General features: G+C 39.8%; 1 protein-coding gene across 7 annotated transcripts in view; it reads right to left on the bottom strand.

The window, feature by feature from the left end:
- LOC109422376 (NAD kinase) overlaps positions 1-17,192 on the bottom strand; it is a 156,701-nt gene that overhangs the window by 76,348 nt on the left and 63,161 nt on the right. The window contains exon 1 of one of the 7 annotated variants that reach the window (XM_062860386.1): positions 16,267-17,191. The exons of 3 other annotated variants lie outside the window; for them this stretch is intronic. The gene's annotated coding sequence lies outside the window, so the exon portion shown is untranslated. Of the gene's footprint in view, positions 1-16,266; position 17,192 lie in introns of those variants that run through there. 3 more of the 7 variants (XM_062860385.1, XM_062860384.1, XM_062860387.1) reach the window with 3 other exon arrangements.

The following is a 17,192-nucleotide window of genomic DNA, read 5'->3' as shown; positions in this document are numbered from 1 at the left end:
TAGAATTTTGGGGCACACCGAGAGTGCAAATAGTCTCTCGAGTAGCCAATACGGCTTTCGGAAGGGGAGGTCGACCGTAGACGCCATCCTGTCGGTTACAAAAACCGCCGAGATAGCGCTCCTGCCTAAGAGAAGAAGGATTCGCTACTGTGCATTAGTGACTCTGGATGTAAAGAACGCCTTCAATAACGCCAGTTGGCCAACTATTGCCGATGCGCTCCTGCGTCTGGGTACCTGTACAAGATTCTCGGAAGTTAGTAGTAGTAGTTTACGACACAGAGTTAGATCTGAAGTGCATTCACTTAACCTCCGGAATCCCGCAAGGTTCCATCTTGGGTCCGATGTGATGGATCGTCATTTAAGACGATATATTGAGGTTAGAGTTCCTGGTAGGGGGTAGGGGTGTAGATCGTCGGCTTTGCTGACGACATTACGGTGAATCGATCAAAGAAGTGGAGTTGACTACTGACCAGCCCACTCGATCAAGGTTGTGGAGGCGTCGATGAGATCCAGGAAATCGGAGTTGGCTCACCACAAAACTGAGGTGGTGGTTGTGAACAACCGGAAGTCGAAGTAGCAAGCGATGATCAGTGAGGGTAATGCACGTCGAAAGGCTCCGTCAAACACTTGGGTCAGCCGCGTTGATTACGCCATTTAAAGAGCTGTCCATGGAGTGTTTCAACATACGCAGCACATGAGGTGGAAACGGCGGAACATGCTTGCCACATATGGGGAGGACACAACTCCAGACAATCTTGTCCAGAGGATGTGTGTGTAGGGATGAATTTGGCTGGAATGCTGTTTCAATGGCTATCACCCCCATTGTCTTGGAGCTACAGAGAAGGTGACGCGTGGACTCGGAGAACGGCTATACAAGAGGTGGTCCAAGGGTTCAGGGTCGGCTACGTAGGTCACACCGGTGCCCTGCGGTCGAAATCGACCCATATAGCGATTAAGTGTCCGCGGAGAGTACATCCTGGTTGCGTTGCTATCATGGCGTCGGTCTACTGGGTTGGATCCGAGCCCGCGGTTGGAAAGGCGTCCTCGGTAAGGACCAGGGCAGGTGGAGACTCTACAGTCAGCAACCTTTTGGTGCAGCTGATAGGGTCTGAAGGGTAGTGATACCCTTGCCTTCAGCAGGTCAGATCAGGTTGCACGTAGGCATTAATTATTGATGCTTGCAGCGAGCGTCGGTTGACCTTGCCCGTCTTCCGAGGACAAAGGTAGTGGTGAGGGCCACTCGGGAAACTGGTTAAGCGCCAGTACGCTATTATGGTTGACTTCTTAAAGCGAGTTATCGAAGTTCGTTGCTGCTGGCTCCGTAACTTAGCTTGAGGGTGCTATGTGCACTAGTCCCTCTCTGAAGCAATGCCTTCTTGGTGGTTCCGCAGAGACGTAGGGTTTGGCGACCATGGGAATGTACATATTTAGTGAGTCGAGGAGAAAGTAGTCCTGGCTTTTACTTATGTTGTAGAAGACGGCCTTAAGGCGAAACTTGAAGCATTTCCTCATTTTTTGGTTTTCGATTTTTTTATGAAATCGTGAAGCAATATTTTCAGAATCGGTTTTCGTACACATGTAGAGTATGGATCAAGATATCTACTGCTTTTTTCATGGTGGAAAATGTTTTTCGTTTTTACAGAGACAATTTTTAAACAAAATTCCACAAAAAAAATGGTTTCAGCAAAAATGTAAAGCATTTTCCACCACGAAAAAATCAGAAGAATCAGAACATACCTTGATCCGTACTCTACATGTGTACGAAAACCGGTTTTTTTTTTCTTTGTATCTTCGTTGTCTAGTTAATAATAATCATTATAGAATATTTATTCAACCAAGAAGCAGATTGTGTAGTACCAATGGAGAAAAAAAACTTTAGTAAGAAAAAGAAGAACAAGAAGAACAAATAAGAATAACAAGAAGAGTACATTGAGTTACCCAGACTGAAGTTAGAGTTAAAAAAAATAGGTTGAGGCGAACAGGATGATTCAACGGAATCTAGATTTGGACGAAATTATCCTAATCATTATTCTTTTTGATATATCATTCTCTGCGCTAATTTCATGGAATCCTTACGATTGCAATGCCTGAAGCGCTGCTCCACAATGTCACAAAATAATATTCAAGCTTAATAACCCACTAGCTCGAAGCTATGTAGGTATTCGAAGAACACGAAGATTGCATCGATCAGCTCGAGTACAACACTTCTTTGTTTACGTCCGCCAGCCAACGTCGCGACTATGTAAAAAAAATGAAAAACAAACTCGTTGTGAATGGGCCCAAGGCGCATCCAATCGAAAAGGCTAGAGGCATGCATTAATTGCAGCATGCATTATTGCACTGACTGACTGTGCCGGAATTGCGGGTTCTATTGGTGAAATCTTTCACGGAAGTTATGTGTGCATACTCGAGTGACGAAAGTGGGTCACTCAAACGGTTTGGGGGCGTTGAGAACGTTTTGGTTTCACGTAAGTGAAAATTTGTGTTAACGCCTGAATGAGTCTGCATCATTGCAGACGGTATTCAAGTTGAAGGTCTTTAATTGTGAAATCAATGTGTTCGATGGCGGTGTAAACATCGATGTATTTATTTTACATCTTATTGAGTTAGTGGTCGACAGTGAAAAAGTTTGCAGAGGCTATAAATCCACAAAAGTGCAGTTTAAGATCATTTGATTTAGCTGTAGCAACTTGTATGAAGTTTCAATATTGGCACATGATCAGTGACAATTTGACACCAGATTTGCATACGCCTGGATCTTTAAACGCTCAGTCTCAGTTTTTCGATTCTGTAATTACTACAACGATAATTGTTTCCAGGGAGTAACGTAGAATAGCCTAAGGTAAACTTAGTTTGTACAGGGGATAGACAAAATGATCGAGACAGGCAACATTTTCACTTTTCAAAAAATGTTCAATTAGCTGTAACTTTTCGAAAAGTGCGTCAAATATTTTCAAATTTTTACTGTTAGTTCCTCAACTAGTTGTGTATCAGTGGACAAAATTTGGAAAAGATCGGACAATTCTTCACGATGTTATAAAGATTTTTGAAAAAGGTAAAATTATCCAATAGCAAACTTTGAGCTGTTATATCTCCGGATTCAATGAACCGAATGCAATGAAATTTTGTCCATTTATGACTTATATAATGAGCTATGAAAAACCATTGACCAAGCTTAATACTCTTAACACGGAAGAAAGTTATAACGATTAGATTATTTTTCTAAAAAAACACCAAATTATCCAAAACATCAACATCGTTTCAAAATTCAAGATGCAAATTATAGTTCATTTAGTTTCCCTCTAATTGACTTATATATAAATGCGTTTTGAAGGAAAGTAACAATATAGCCGCCAATAAATTGAAAAAGTTATGGGATGCATATTAAAAATAGATAAATTTACTAAAAAATCGTGAAAAAAATAAAATCGCTATAACTTTTTCGCTTGTTAAAAATTTCAAGTTAAGTTAAATGTTTTCCAGAGCTCATTATATAAGTCATAAATGGTCAAAATTTCATTGCAATGGGTTCATTGAATCCGGAGATATAACAGTTCAAAGTTGGCTATCGGATAATTTTATCTTTTTCAAAAATCTTTATAACTTCGTGAAGAATTGTCCGATCTTTTCCAAATTTTGTCTACTGATACACAACTAGTTGAAGAACTTACAGTAAAAATTTGAGAATATTTGATGCACTTTTCGAAAAGTTACAGCTAGTTGAACATTTTTTGGAAAGTGAAAATTTTGCCTGTCCCGATCATTTTGTCTATCCCCTGTAAGAACGGTGACACGTGGTGTCATTAACTTCCTTCTCCTGGAACTGTCATATACAATGACAGCAAACATCGATCAGCGCTTAGAACGAGTCATCATTAGCCTAACTCGAACACTTCACCCCTTCCTTACTCGATATGCAAACAAGGCGAGAGAAAACACGAACGCGAATCTGTTGATTCGTTGAACCAATTTCCCCCTCAACTCAATGCAATGGACTTGTATTATCCGCCAGCCGTCGTCGTTTGAAAACCTAAAACTGGGTCTAGCAAGCAGAATGAGGCGAAATATCGATTTTGAGGTTGAATCGATCGGTGCTTTTGAGTTTGAATTATTCATGCTTGATACCGGTCGGTCGGTACGAATCGGGTTACGGATGCACATGGGAAAGCTGCACAGTGCACAGGAAGCGATAGTACCCCGACCAGAATCATGTGACAAAATTGAAACAAAAATATGACAATTGAAATAACAAACAATGGCCATTCGTAGCACCTTCTTCCAGCACAGCGTCCCATATCGTTACACCTGGAGATCACCACAACAAACGGAATCGCAAATCGACCACGTTCTGATTGATGGACGGCACTTCTCCGACATTATCGACGGCAGGACCTATCGTGACGCTAATATCGACTCTGATCACTACCTGGTGATGGTTGAACTGCGCCCAAAACTCTCCGTTATTAACAATGTATATTACCGGCGGCCTCCCCGGTACGATCTAGAGCGACTGAAGCAACCGGATGTCGCCTCCGCAAACGCGCAGAATCTCGAGGTAGCGTTGCCGGGCGAGGGTGTGCTCGATGTGGCCCCTCTAGAGGACTGCTAGAGTACAGTCAAAGCAGTAATCAACAACGCAGCCGAGAGTACTATCGGGTACGTAGAGCGGAGTCGACGAAACTATTGGTTCGACGAGGAGTGCAGAGTGGTTCTGGAGGAGAAGGATGCAGCGCGGGCGGTAATGCTGCAGCATGGAACCCGACAGAATGTGGAGCGATACAGACAGAAGCGGAAGCAGCAGACCCGTCTCTTCCGGGAGAAAAAGCGCCGCCTGGAAGAAGCGGAGTGCGAGGAAATGGAACTGCTGTGCCGTTCACAGGAAACACGCAAGTTCTACCAGAAGCTCAACGCATCCCGCAAAGGCTACGTGCCGCAAGCCGAAATCTGCAGGGATAAGGACGGGAGCCTCCTGACGGACAAACGTGAGGTGATCGAAAGGTGGAAGCAGCACTTCGACGAGCACCTGAATGGCGAAGAGAACGTAGGCACGGAGGACCAAGGCAGCGGAGGAAATGACTATGTAGATGCAGCAGAGGACGGGAACGAACTAACTCCCGCGCTGAGGGAAGTTAAGGATGCCATCCACCAGCTCAAAAACAACAAAGCGACTGGTAAGGATGGTATCGCGGCAGAACTACTTAATATGGGCCCGGAAATGTTGGCCAACCGTCTGCACCAGTTAGTAGTCAAGATCTGGGAAACCGAACAGCTACCGGAGGAGTGGAAGGAAGGGATAATCTGCTTCATTCACAAGAAAGGCGACAAGTTAATGTGTGAGAACTTTCGAGGGATCACCAATTTGAATGCCGCCTGCTATCCCAGATCATCTTCCGTCGTCTTTCACCTAAAGTAAATGAGTTCGTGGGAAGTTACCAAGTCGGTTTCATCGAGGGCCGGGCGACAACGGACCAGATCTTCACCTTACGGCAAATCCTCCAGAAATGCCGAGAATACCAGATCCCAACGCACCACCTGCTCATCGACTTCAAAGCGGTATACGACAGTATCGACCGCACAGAGCTATGGAAAATCATGGACGAGAACAGCTTTCCCGGGAAGCTTACCAGACTCATAAGAGCAACGATGGACGGTTTACAGAACAGCGTAAGGATTTCTGGTGATCCAGTTCATTCGAATCTCGACGGGGACTACGACAAGGTGATGGAATTTCTTGCCTAATGTTCAACATCGCCCTGGAAGGTGTTATGCGACGAGCCGGGCTCAACAGCCGGGGTACGATCTTCACGAAATCCGGCCAATTTGTCTGTTTTGCGGATGGCATGGATATTATTGCTAGAACATTTGGAACGGTGGCAGAACTGTACACCCGCCTGAAACGTGAAGCAGCAAAGGTCAGACTGAATGCGGCTAAGACAAAGTACATGCTGGTAGGTGGGACTGAGCGAGACAGGATAAGCCTTGGCAGCAATGTTACGATAGACGGGGATACTTTCGAGGTGGTACAAGAATTCGTCTACCTCGGTTCCTTGCTAACGGCTGACAATAACGTGAGCCGTGAAATACGAAGGCGTATTATCAGTGGAAGTCTTGCCTACTATGGGCTCCAGAAGAAACTGCGGTCAAAAAAGATTCACCCCCGCACCAAATGTACCATGTACAAGACGCTAATGAGACCGGTGGTTCTCTACGGGCACGAGACATGGACGATGCTCGAGGAGGACCTTCAAGCACTCGGAGTTTTCGAGCGACGCGTGCTAAGGACGATGTTTGGCGGCGTCCAGGAGAACGATGTGTGGCGGAGAAGGATGAACCACGAGCTCGCTGCACTCTACGTTTAACCCAACATCCTGAAAATGGCCAAAGCTGGACGGATACGGTGGGCAGGGCATGTTGCAAGAAGCAGAGACGAACTAGCCAAGGGCTGAAAGTCTCTCAAATAAAAATAAATCAATCAATCAAATCAATGTTGCAAGAATGCCGGACAACAACCCTGCAAAGTTGGTGTTTTCTAACCATCCGGTTGGTACAAGGAGGCGTGGAGCGCAGAGGGCACGATGAGCGGATCAGGTGGAGCGTGATCTGGCGAGTGTTGGGCGTGACCGACGTTGGAGAGATGCAGCTGTACGCTATAAATATCAGTCTAACAAAATCACACAGCCTGTTGTATTTTCTATCCCCATCCAGTCGGGACGACTAAAAGAATCGGGTCAAATCGAACTAAGAAAGAGGGCAAACCAAATGGTACGATATGCAACTGCTTTATTATTAAAATTATGATGGGGCATGTAGCTAACAATAGTTTACTCTTTCATTAAAGGGCCTTAGACAGAGAAATCCAATAAATCGAAAATGTAAGCACTCTCTTTTGCCAATATCGTTTATTTAAAGAACACCAAAGAAATATTTACCTAAATAATCGACCAGAAAACTCTCAAACCCCCATAAATAACTGTTCTAATTGAATGTTTACATAGAACATCAATGCTGAAATATGGCATATTAACACCTAATTATTTGTGGATATTATTAGTAGAAATAAAAATCAACAGTTATACGACAATCTAATCTGGAAAAATATTTACGATCCTGGAAGAGTTTCTGCAAGAATCTCTAGACGATATATGGAGGATATGGAGGAATCACCAACCTTGAAAGAACCCTTGAATAACTTTCAGGGGAAATCCATGAAGTAGAAATTCCTGGGGACATACTACAAAACACCCTGAAGGAATCACTATGTTCTATGAATAATGTTTTAACAATAATATATCCGGAGAAATTCGCGAAAAGGTCGTACCTGACAAAATGTACACAATTTAAGTGGTTATAAGAGTGAAAAGATGCTAGATTTTCCTACTAAATACTCACAAACTTCCCATGGTATCACTTTTCTAACTATTGAAAATCACGGGTTGAGTGGAAGGCGGAACTCCATTCTATGTCGCACGAAACAAAACAAGAATTACGCCTTCTACTCTTGGTGTTTTTGTTTACGAAAGTAGAAGGCGAAACTGAAATCACAACGTGAACACGGCGATAGTGAAAGGCGAATCTGAAATCAAAACATAAACACGACGAAAGCAAACGGCGAAATCCTGTCAAAATCAAAAACAAGGCGAATAGTAAAAGGCGATTCTGTGTGTGGAGCGGACCTGGTGTGATGGTTAGAACACTTGACCATCACGCCGAGGACCTGGGATCGAATCCCACTCCCGACAAACTCGCAAAATGTGAGTTCTTCCTTCGGAAGGGAAGTAAAGCGTGGGTCCCGAGATGAACTAGCCTAGGGCTAAAAATCTCGTTAATACAGATAAAAAAAAAGGCGATTCTGAATTTGATATCGATTCAAGGCGCATAGTATTGGGCGTATTTAGTATTATCGGGCATCGATTTGGGCGTAATAAAATAAATGCAATTTTTAGTGCAAAAATTAACAAATTCGTACTGTTTTATTAGAAATTCAAGAAAATGTGTCAAAATTGCGTCTTCGTGTTGAATTACTCTGAATCACTCCTAAATAGGAATTGAAATTGTATCAGCAAAATTCGGTTGTAGTTTTCGCAATGTTATTGCTTTGTCAGCTACGCCCTATTCGCGAATTACTCCGGATATGTTATCTTCTACTAGTTTACCTTCTCAAATTAAAACAATAAACACTTTCGCTTAACCACCGACACTATTTTGTTGGTGTTGTTGTTCGATGTTCCCCCGATTTAAGCAACATTCAATTTCTTTCAATGATTGTTCTAGCATTCCAACTAACGCTATGATGCACCAGTCAGTGAACACAAACAACGCCCAAACCGAAAAGAAATCACTACCTACTAATTGAAGTGTCATAAATCTAGCGCGCTGGGTGGCTAGTGGTCTGATGATGGTTGTAAATTCATTCACTCTTGCGCACTACTGCACTTTTGCGGCGTTCCGCCACAATTTCGATTCTTGCTAAACTGTTGTTGTTGTTGTTGTTGTGGTTGCTGTTATAGTTCACTAATCAAATCCACTAAAGTGAAACATGCCGCACCGCACCGCATCGTAGTCAGCCAGTAGCCAGTAGCGTAACCGATCACCAACACTTGAAAGCACGCGTGATGCACTACTCACTCGGACGGCACTGTGGTTCAAAATGATGGAATGTTAGGATGGAATCAGTTCCGATTCGAATTATGTGAAAATGATTCTGTAGCAATTCTATTTTTATTCGATTTGAATCAACCATTCAAAACTGCATGAATAGTTATCTCCAAGGACCTGGGATCGACAAACTCACAAAATGTGAATTCTTCCTTCGGAAAGGAATTAAAGCTTGCGTACCAAGGTTCAAAAGCTTGTTAAAAACGATAAAATAAAAACTTATGTATTATTAGGCTGATACAAATTATATTTTGACATTTTGTGACCTCCCCCCCCCCCTCAAAAATTTTGGCTGGATTTTCCATTTTGAGGGGGCAGATAAAAAATATTTATCATAATTTCGGGGTTTGGTGAAAATTCTCTAACAAATCCGATGGGTTTTAAATATTTTTCAGATTAAATGCTTTATTATTTTATCCCCCCCCCCTTGATCAGCCAGAGTGGTGGGACAAAAAGGTAAATAAATATTTGTAACGGCCTTATAGGGTTCGGTAACGAATTACCAAGTTTTCAGTAGGTGAAAAGGCTCGATATTCTTAAAAATTCTATGTTAATGCATTTGAAAGCTTTGAAAATTACTGAGTTCAGAAACATATAGTAAATGGAAAAACCTATGGTATAGAGTTAGATCTGCTGTTGAGAACTCAGTATAAAATAACTGAGGTAGAAGATCGAAAACATAATGATTTTCATACATTTATCCAACAAGGCTTGTATATTGGGATAAAAATAAAGAGACTTGAGTGCTTGTTGCATACACATTTTTGAAAAATGTTTTTAAGTAATAGAAACTAAAAATTAAAAAAAAAAAGAAATTCAGAATAAGCTGAGCGAATCCTAGGAGAAACTTAGAATTCCAATGACATGCCTAAAAGACCATTTGAAACAATGCTTCAAGAAAGTTCACAGACAGTTATTGAAAATTAGAGTTCAATAGAATATGGAGTATCAAATCATAACAATACATAAATCCAAAATTTCTACGATAAATTCATCAAAATTGTGTATTTCAAGATTACCAATAAAAAGAGCAATTGCTGCAGAAAATTGTAGAGTAATACCAGAAGGAAGTTCTAAAAAGATTGTATAGGATTTCAACAAGGCATCCTCGGAAAGTCCAAGGATCAATCTCATGGGAAACATTAAAGTCGTCTCACGGAAGAAGTCGTTGGGAAATTTCCCATTGATCTTAAAATCAAATGGGCATATTCAGCTATTCTAAATAAATCTTCGCGTAAGTGCTTGCAAGGTAGAAGAGAAGTAATATGAAAATTTTGTACTGATTTCGATTAATACAAGAGATGAAAGATCCGGTAGTACCATTAAAAACTTTTCCGAAGAGTATCTAAGCAATTACAAAATATTATATTTGTTAAACAAACATACAGAATTTATGCTACACCCCCCCCCCCCCCCCCCTAAGTTGCCGCCTATGGCTACTCTCACCCAGCCGTTCAACTCGAGAACGCATGGCAAGAAGATCGTCGTTGTGGTTGAGTTGTTCAACAACGGCCCTCAGTTGATTTTAATTTCTGTTTAATTTGTCTTATCGCTCGCTTCCGTATCTATCCACCGTATTCTTTCATTACTTTCCTTACTCTCTCTTACTTTGAATAGTATTCATATCACCGAAAAAAAAACAATTAAAATTATGATATGTCACCCTACATTTTTCATTAAAAAAATAGCCTTTGAACTACAAGCGGTAGAACCATGGTTCCTTCGGCAAAATTATTTGAAATCAAGTGCTTTTCAACTTTGTGGAACATTTCATTGCTCCATATGTAAAAACTAAAAAGTTGATATTGTGGAATTTAAAAATTGTTGGACCACCTTTATTTCACTATATTCAAAAGAATTCCCTAAAAATATGAAGAAACTTTCCCGAAGACAGTACATATTTAGCAAAACTACTAGATAAGTATTGAAGAAACTTGTCCAGCTAGACACAGCTTTGGACCACTGTGCAGGATACATTTTATTTTATTCTAAAAGTAAAAACGTTGAATACATCACTTCCAGTTCAACACAGCAATGGAAAGATTAACCAAATTTAATTTCGAGGTTTTTAAGCGTGAGATATTTTTCCCCACATGTTCTATAACTCGATAATTCTATAACTTCGATATCGAGTTGTGGAGAGTAATACTGAGCAGTTTTTAAAAACCTGACTTGAACAGTGGACCTCCGGGATGCTGTTGAGCTCTTGAAAACTACAAAAGTCTTATCTGGAACAAATTCGAAAGCAGTTTTTGAAAGCCACACAACTCAAGAATAGCAAGACCAAACCTTGGAGAAATAGTTGTGAAAATTCTAGGAATTGCTAATCAAAACATGATGCAATATATAAATTTCAAGTGCAATTTATAGATTTCGCAAAAAAAAATCATTCTATAAGGCAATTTGAACGTGCATTTGGCTGATTTAGATCATAAAAATTTAAAAAATATGATTTTTTTTACATTGTTAGTTAAAATTGAGGATAATCCCAGTGAATATATTATATCAACTACTGCCCTTATTGTTGAATAAAAATGTACGCACCAAATCAAAAGTAACGTTTAAGATACACAGAGTCAAATATTTGACCAAATACATATCAATGCACAATGATCTGGTTTGACTCGATCGAACTTTCATTAGTGTCAAACAGGTGTTTACTCTTTAGTTCGTAACTTGCCAAATTATTTACTCCGGTTCTCGAACCCTGTTGCCAACGGGAATCAATAAGTTTTACTTTATGATTTGGTGTAACGGTAAAGTCCTCATGTTATTGAAATTGTTACTATAAAATTCGTATATTTGGCAACACTTTCATCAACAATATTGTTTAAATAGATAAAACGCCAATTATCTGTTCCAATAATTGATAACTGGCAACACTGTCACAACTTTCTTACATAATTTTCTATTTATCGTAGTCTAAATTAGCATAAGTCACTTTTGAATTGCATCGAATAACGTTTTCTTCGCAAAATTGAAAATTTTCACCTGGTTTTATACAAAAATAACGTTTTTAAGCATAAAACGTTGTATCGCTGGAACGATGCAAAACACATTCAATGGTTAAGCTTTTCCGTCTAAACGTTCGATGAACACGATTGAATCGAACATTTTAAATTCAAAACATACTCATTCAACGAAAGATCGATTTTATTTTTTTTTAATTGAAAATCAACGTGTTTGGCAACACTGTATAAACAAAGTGAGAAGATTTCAAAAGCTTTTTTTATTTAATAATTTTTTTGTGGAAAATTTCAATGTATTCACAGTGTTTTGGGAGAGATTCTGCAATGCTTTCTGCTAAAATTTCAGAAGTCTTTAGACCAAGTTACTAAGAATAGTTGGAAGGGTTCAAAATGAGTGAAAGTGATCGGACAGCGGCACGTGTACTTCATATACGTAAATTTCAGCAATTTTTTGATTCTATGTCAAAAATTGAGCGCAATCCATCAAAGCAAACCATAGTTTTTGAGGTTTGTCCGATATATTATGCACCACCGTGAACATAAGCTAAAACTCTCATGTAATTCCTAAAAGAACTATTTTACAAACTCTTGAAGAATTATATCTCATTAGTTCTTACAGAAATTAATATATGGAATGTAATTTTTGAAAGTGTGAAACGCACTTTAGCGAGATTTTTTTGTATTACTGCTATATAATGCTCATGAGTAATTGTTGGGCCCCATCCAAATAACGTTTCCTTTGATAATCACTGTGGGACACCAACACCGAAAGCGTAGTAGAACGAGCACTGAACACCCCACTGAATCTTTGTCTTACATTCCTCAATGTTGGGTTTCGGGTCTAGCGTTAGGTAAATCCTCCTTCAGTCACAGTAAAAATACAATTGTTACATAGAAACACCAATCTTCACACAAACTACTGTTTATTCCGAACTACATTTAACATTTATTTTAGGACTTAAAACTATACGAAATAAAAAAGCTGCGGTGAATTCACGACCATATGTAACCCGCTCGACGACCAGTTCGCTACTGGTTCTACTGCTCTGTGGTCCCCTAAATCTCTCCTATCGTCTCCCAAATCACTGTTATACAATCCGATACCTTAAGTGACGTCATTACATCCGACGGGATCTATCGCGCAACGACTCTCCAACCTTCTCTTATGCTCCTAAACAGCTCCGCTTGAATATCGTCTCTGTCATCTATCTTATTTGCTACCTGAACCCTGTTGTAGCCTACGAGCGATGTGCTATCCACTATCCGATGAACAATGCCTCCAGACGTAAACAAGCTGTCTAGACCGACTATTGTAGTGCTGACCATCGGTTTGTATCAAATCAGGGTTGTAGTTTAATAGGGAGCTCTCTTTCCAACAGTAATCTTTGTTCAATTTCTTACTAATTTGTGCGATAAGTTACATAGCACATCGAATCATAATTTTACGTGGTATTTCTTGGGAAACCATCAGAATCTCAGTGTATCAAAACCCGATGTTAATTAGAGTACCTAATAAAGTGCTGCCTTAATCGTTATAGAAAAGTCATAAATATACTTTATTAAAGAAAAACCTTCTGACAAAATGACAAAAGCAAAACAAATTGTAATAAACAGCCAATCCATAGAAAGTCGTTGGTAGTTCATCGAACATAATTAGGCCCACATTTTTAATTTCGTCATTAGAGTCACCAACTTTGAGATTAGATGATCCAAAGTTCAAAGTTCTTCAAAACTTAAAATTTTGAAAAGAAAAACTTTATTTTCGAACCAGTTGACCAATTTTAAATTTCTTTTTATTGTATTGAATAGTAGTTTTTAGAAAAATGCGTAGAAAAGGCTTCAGTAAAGTATTATTTTTAGTTTCTGAGAGGTATGATTTAAAAAAAAAATGAAAATCCATATTTTCGTATACTAGACACTTTTATAAATTTGATTATATTTTGAATCCTTATGCGGGAGTGCTTCAAGTGTGTTTGGAAATAGGAAGAAACATTTCATGTATAAAACAATGGATTCGCATCAATTCAGAATTACGCTACAAATAAAACCTGAATCCGGTGGGATCTTCCTATTTTTTTTTATTTTCTTATAAAAAATTTGAATATTTTTAAAGTATAAAGGGCTTACAGGGGTGGAATCTGTTATGTTGTTTTATTCTCGTATAGGAGAACGAGTAATGGCACTAAGGCCTAGGCTTTGGAACCTGGACACAAGATTTAAATCGAAGACTACTTTATCAAGAAGACATGCACCTCTGTTATTTTCCCATACTAACGGCAAGCGTCACCGACGGAACCGCCGCCAGGTGAGCTAAGGTGGTACCTTTGTGTAAAAGTGTAAGAGTGCATTGGTGCTAATATGAAAATTTTCACACACTATCATGAATAGTGTCACCTTCATCTCGGGTGGCGCTGCCAGCAGTGACTCCCGATTTCCAGCAGCGCTGCAAGTCATCTTGATAATGTGGTCTTCGTTTAAATACCTGTATTCCATCCCAGTAATAGGCATACCAATGGAGAAGGTATTAACCATCTTAGCTACACCGCTCCCAATTATTCTGAACCCAAACCTCATTACCCTGATAAAGAAACGGTTGGTATGGTTGTCCCCATTTTTTCAATAATCAAATTGGAAAACTTGTATCATCCATGTTATATTTTTTTGAATTATATTTAAATCCATTAGTCCGTACAGTGGGCCTGGCCGTTTTATCTTTTGTATCACATCATCCCTGGTATGTTGCAAATATATTGACAACAAAATTTCAGTAGTGAATCTGATATTTCTGGGATGCTTTTCAATACTGGCTGTGCAAGCACTAGAATAGAATAGAATAGATTACACTAGTTTACAAAATAAAACGAAAGTCGTGAACTTCTGTCAACGACCAAAATTTTTGAAGCACAATTTAACTCTGATTTCGAAACCGACCTTCAAAAAATTTTTTAGTAGAACAGTTTTTGAGTTTTAGCTCAATATCGAGTTTTACAACTTTTCAAAATATGTAATTTACTAAAATTTAAATATATTGCGTTTTGTTCCACCAATTTTGAATCTTTTTCCATAAATTAAAAGTTGAATACAATACCGGTTTTGCATCAGATTGATGAAATTCAAGATATTGGCGAGTTTTAGGGACGATCTCCCTAAATTTTAGCAAAATTTCCAAAAAAAATTGAAGAAATGTATTTCTTTTTTCAATAAGAAAAAATCAATTTAAAAATTCTTTCTCGGCGTTTATTTGACAACTCATATGTGGGCGAGTTACAGTAAAAATGTCAGCTCAATCGAAGCATCGATTACGGAGAATGAGATGTTTGAAGTGAGCGACTTTGCTTCCAAATAGAACAAAAATCGATTTCAAATCATCAACCTTGTATGGAAAGTCGAAAAAATTGCTGCTCTACTGTAATTTTTTTCTTTCGCGTTTTCGAACTCAGGGCAAGATTCTACACCAAAAATTATCGTTAGCTTACCGAGTTCAAAAATGCTGTAAACTAGTGTTATATTTTGAATCCTTATAAAACTTCGGATACCAAAAACCACCAGGAATCACTTAAAAACATATTTTTATGATAATTTCAAATATAAGTAAATTTAAAAGTAACTAGTATTAATATGTATGACTATTTGTCTATGAGACTACTTCTGAGCGTAGTGTTCTATAACCACTTCCACAGTTATTAACTGAGAGCAACTTCTGCCAATAACCATTTTGCATGTGTGTATTGTGTTCAGACACGACCACAATCAATTCACAAAGAAGTAAAAAAAAAACTTCCTTGGCCAAACATTTTCTGGACCAACCGGGAATCGAACCTGTCACTTTCAGCAAGGTCTTGCTGCTGAATGCTCGTGCGCGTACCGTATGGGTTGTATGGGTCTTATGAATTGGCTTTCTTTCCATGGTTAAAACAAAATTTAAATCATTTTTTCGCTTATGATTGCCAAAAAAACATGTTTAACTTAACTAAAATAACTGAGGGAGCGGATCTGGTGTGATAGTTGAGACACGTGACTATCACGCCGAGGACCTGGGATCAAATCCCATTCCCGACAAACTCGCAAAATGTGAGTTCTTCCTTCGGAAGGGAAGTAAAGCGTGGGTTTCCGAAATGAACCAACCTAGGGCTAAAAATCTCGTTAATACAGATAAATAAAAAAAAAAAGCTAAAATAACTGTACGGAAGGAGGAGAAACATTCGATTAGTTGAATACACTGAATCACATCTGCATTTCGTTTGTGGATCACAACATCAAACAAAGCAGATCATGTTGGATATACGCAAGTTTTAATCCACAAAAAAATTTATATAACAAGACTACGGAAACAATTGACAACAACATTTGTTTGGTACCCTTAATCATTTCAAAATTTCGAAAATACTGTATATGTAATAGAAACAAAGTTAAAAGTTAATGTTCGTAAAAATGATTTTCCAGAACACCTTCATTCCGGACCACAGTGCACGCTTTGGAGTAGAGATAGGAACCATCCGCCACACTAATTGCACGCTCGAGAGCGCATTCATCATTGAAAAAATAACAACACTTTGGTCCACTGCTGACTGACCGACTATTGCGGCTGCAAAAGAAGCCAATTATTTTATCATGCATTTTTTTTATTAAATTGCTCTTCTACCCTGAGCTTGATCCCCGCAATCTTCAATCGTCTCCATCTTTCCACCTTCTGTGGTTTCACGCTTCACCTTCACGCAACGCCGCCGCGGACAAAATCTTCGATTCGTTTTTGGATCAGATTATTGCTGAGTTAACAACAACGCTACGACGGCGACAACTCCGACATTCAACACATCTAACGACAAAGCTGATACCCGCTCAATTGCACACGATTCGCGCGGTTAACACTATCTGTCTTTTGGTAGCACGAGTTCACCACTCAGATCTCCACCATCCAAACTCGTCAAGATCTAGAGCCACAGCAGTTTTGAACACTTTCCAGTCCCGTCCAGTCGCTGCCCAGAATGATCCGAGACAACGCGCGTATTTTGTCACCTGTTCAACCGTGTGGTGGGTAATTAATCGATGCCGATTCGGGGTCTCTGCCAACCAATATCGAAGGTGCACAACAGATAGACAAACAGACAGTCAGACAGACAGAGAGAGCGCGCCCGCACTGCCACCTTTTGCGATGGCCAGTCTCGCGATCACTACCTTACCACTAGTGCACTGCTAGAGGTTTTGGCGGCAGCGGCGTCCGTCGCGTCGGTAGTCGACACAGTCATAGTCGGCAGGCACCATACCGTGCGCTCTCTATGGTTGCGCACACGGACGGCTGTTGTCGGACGGTGTCGGATAGTCGGAGCGTGTTTGAAAGAGCCATAGAGACACATGGAAAGCCTCGGAATCGCACACCGCAACACCAACCGATATGCCGCCGCCACACACTCGCCGTCGCCATAGAACCAACAACAACAACAGCTCAGTATACAGTGTCCGATGCGGTGTGACCCGAGTGCGAAAGTTTACCCGATTAATACAAAGGAAAACCTTGAAGGAAACAACTTGAGATAAGATGCGGTTTCTTGGTGTTTGAGAAAATGATTT

This window comes from Aedes albopictus, chromosome 3, assembly GCF_035046485.1.
Source record: "Aedes albopictus strain Foshan chromosome 3, AalbF5, whole genome shotgun sequence".
Classification (NCBI taxonomy): Eukaryota; Metazoa; Arthropoda; class Insecta; order Diptera; family Culicidae; genus Aedes; species Aedes albopictus.
The sequence above is the reverse complement of the archived record's forward strand: the minus strand, read 5'-3'. Positions and strand labels throughout refer to the sequence as shown.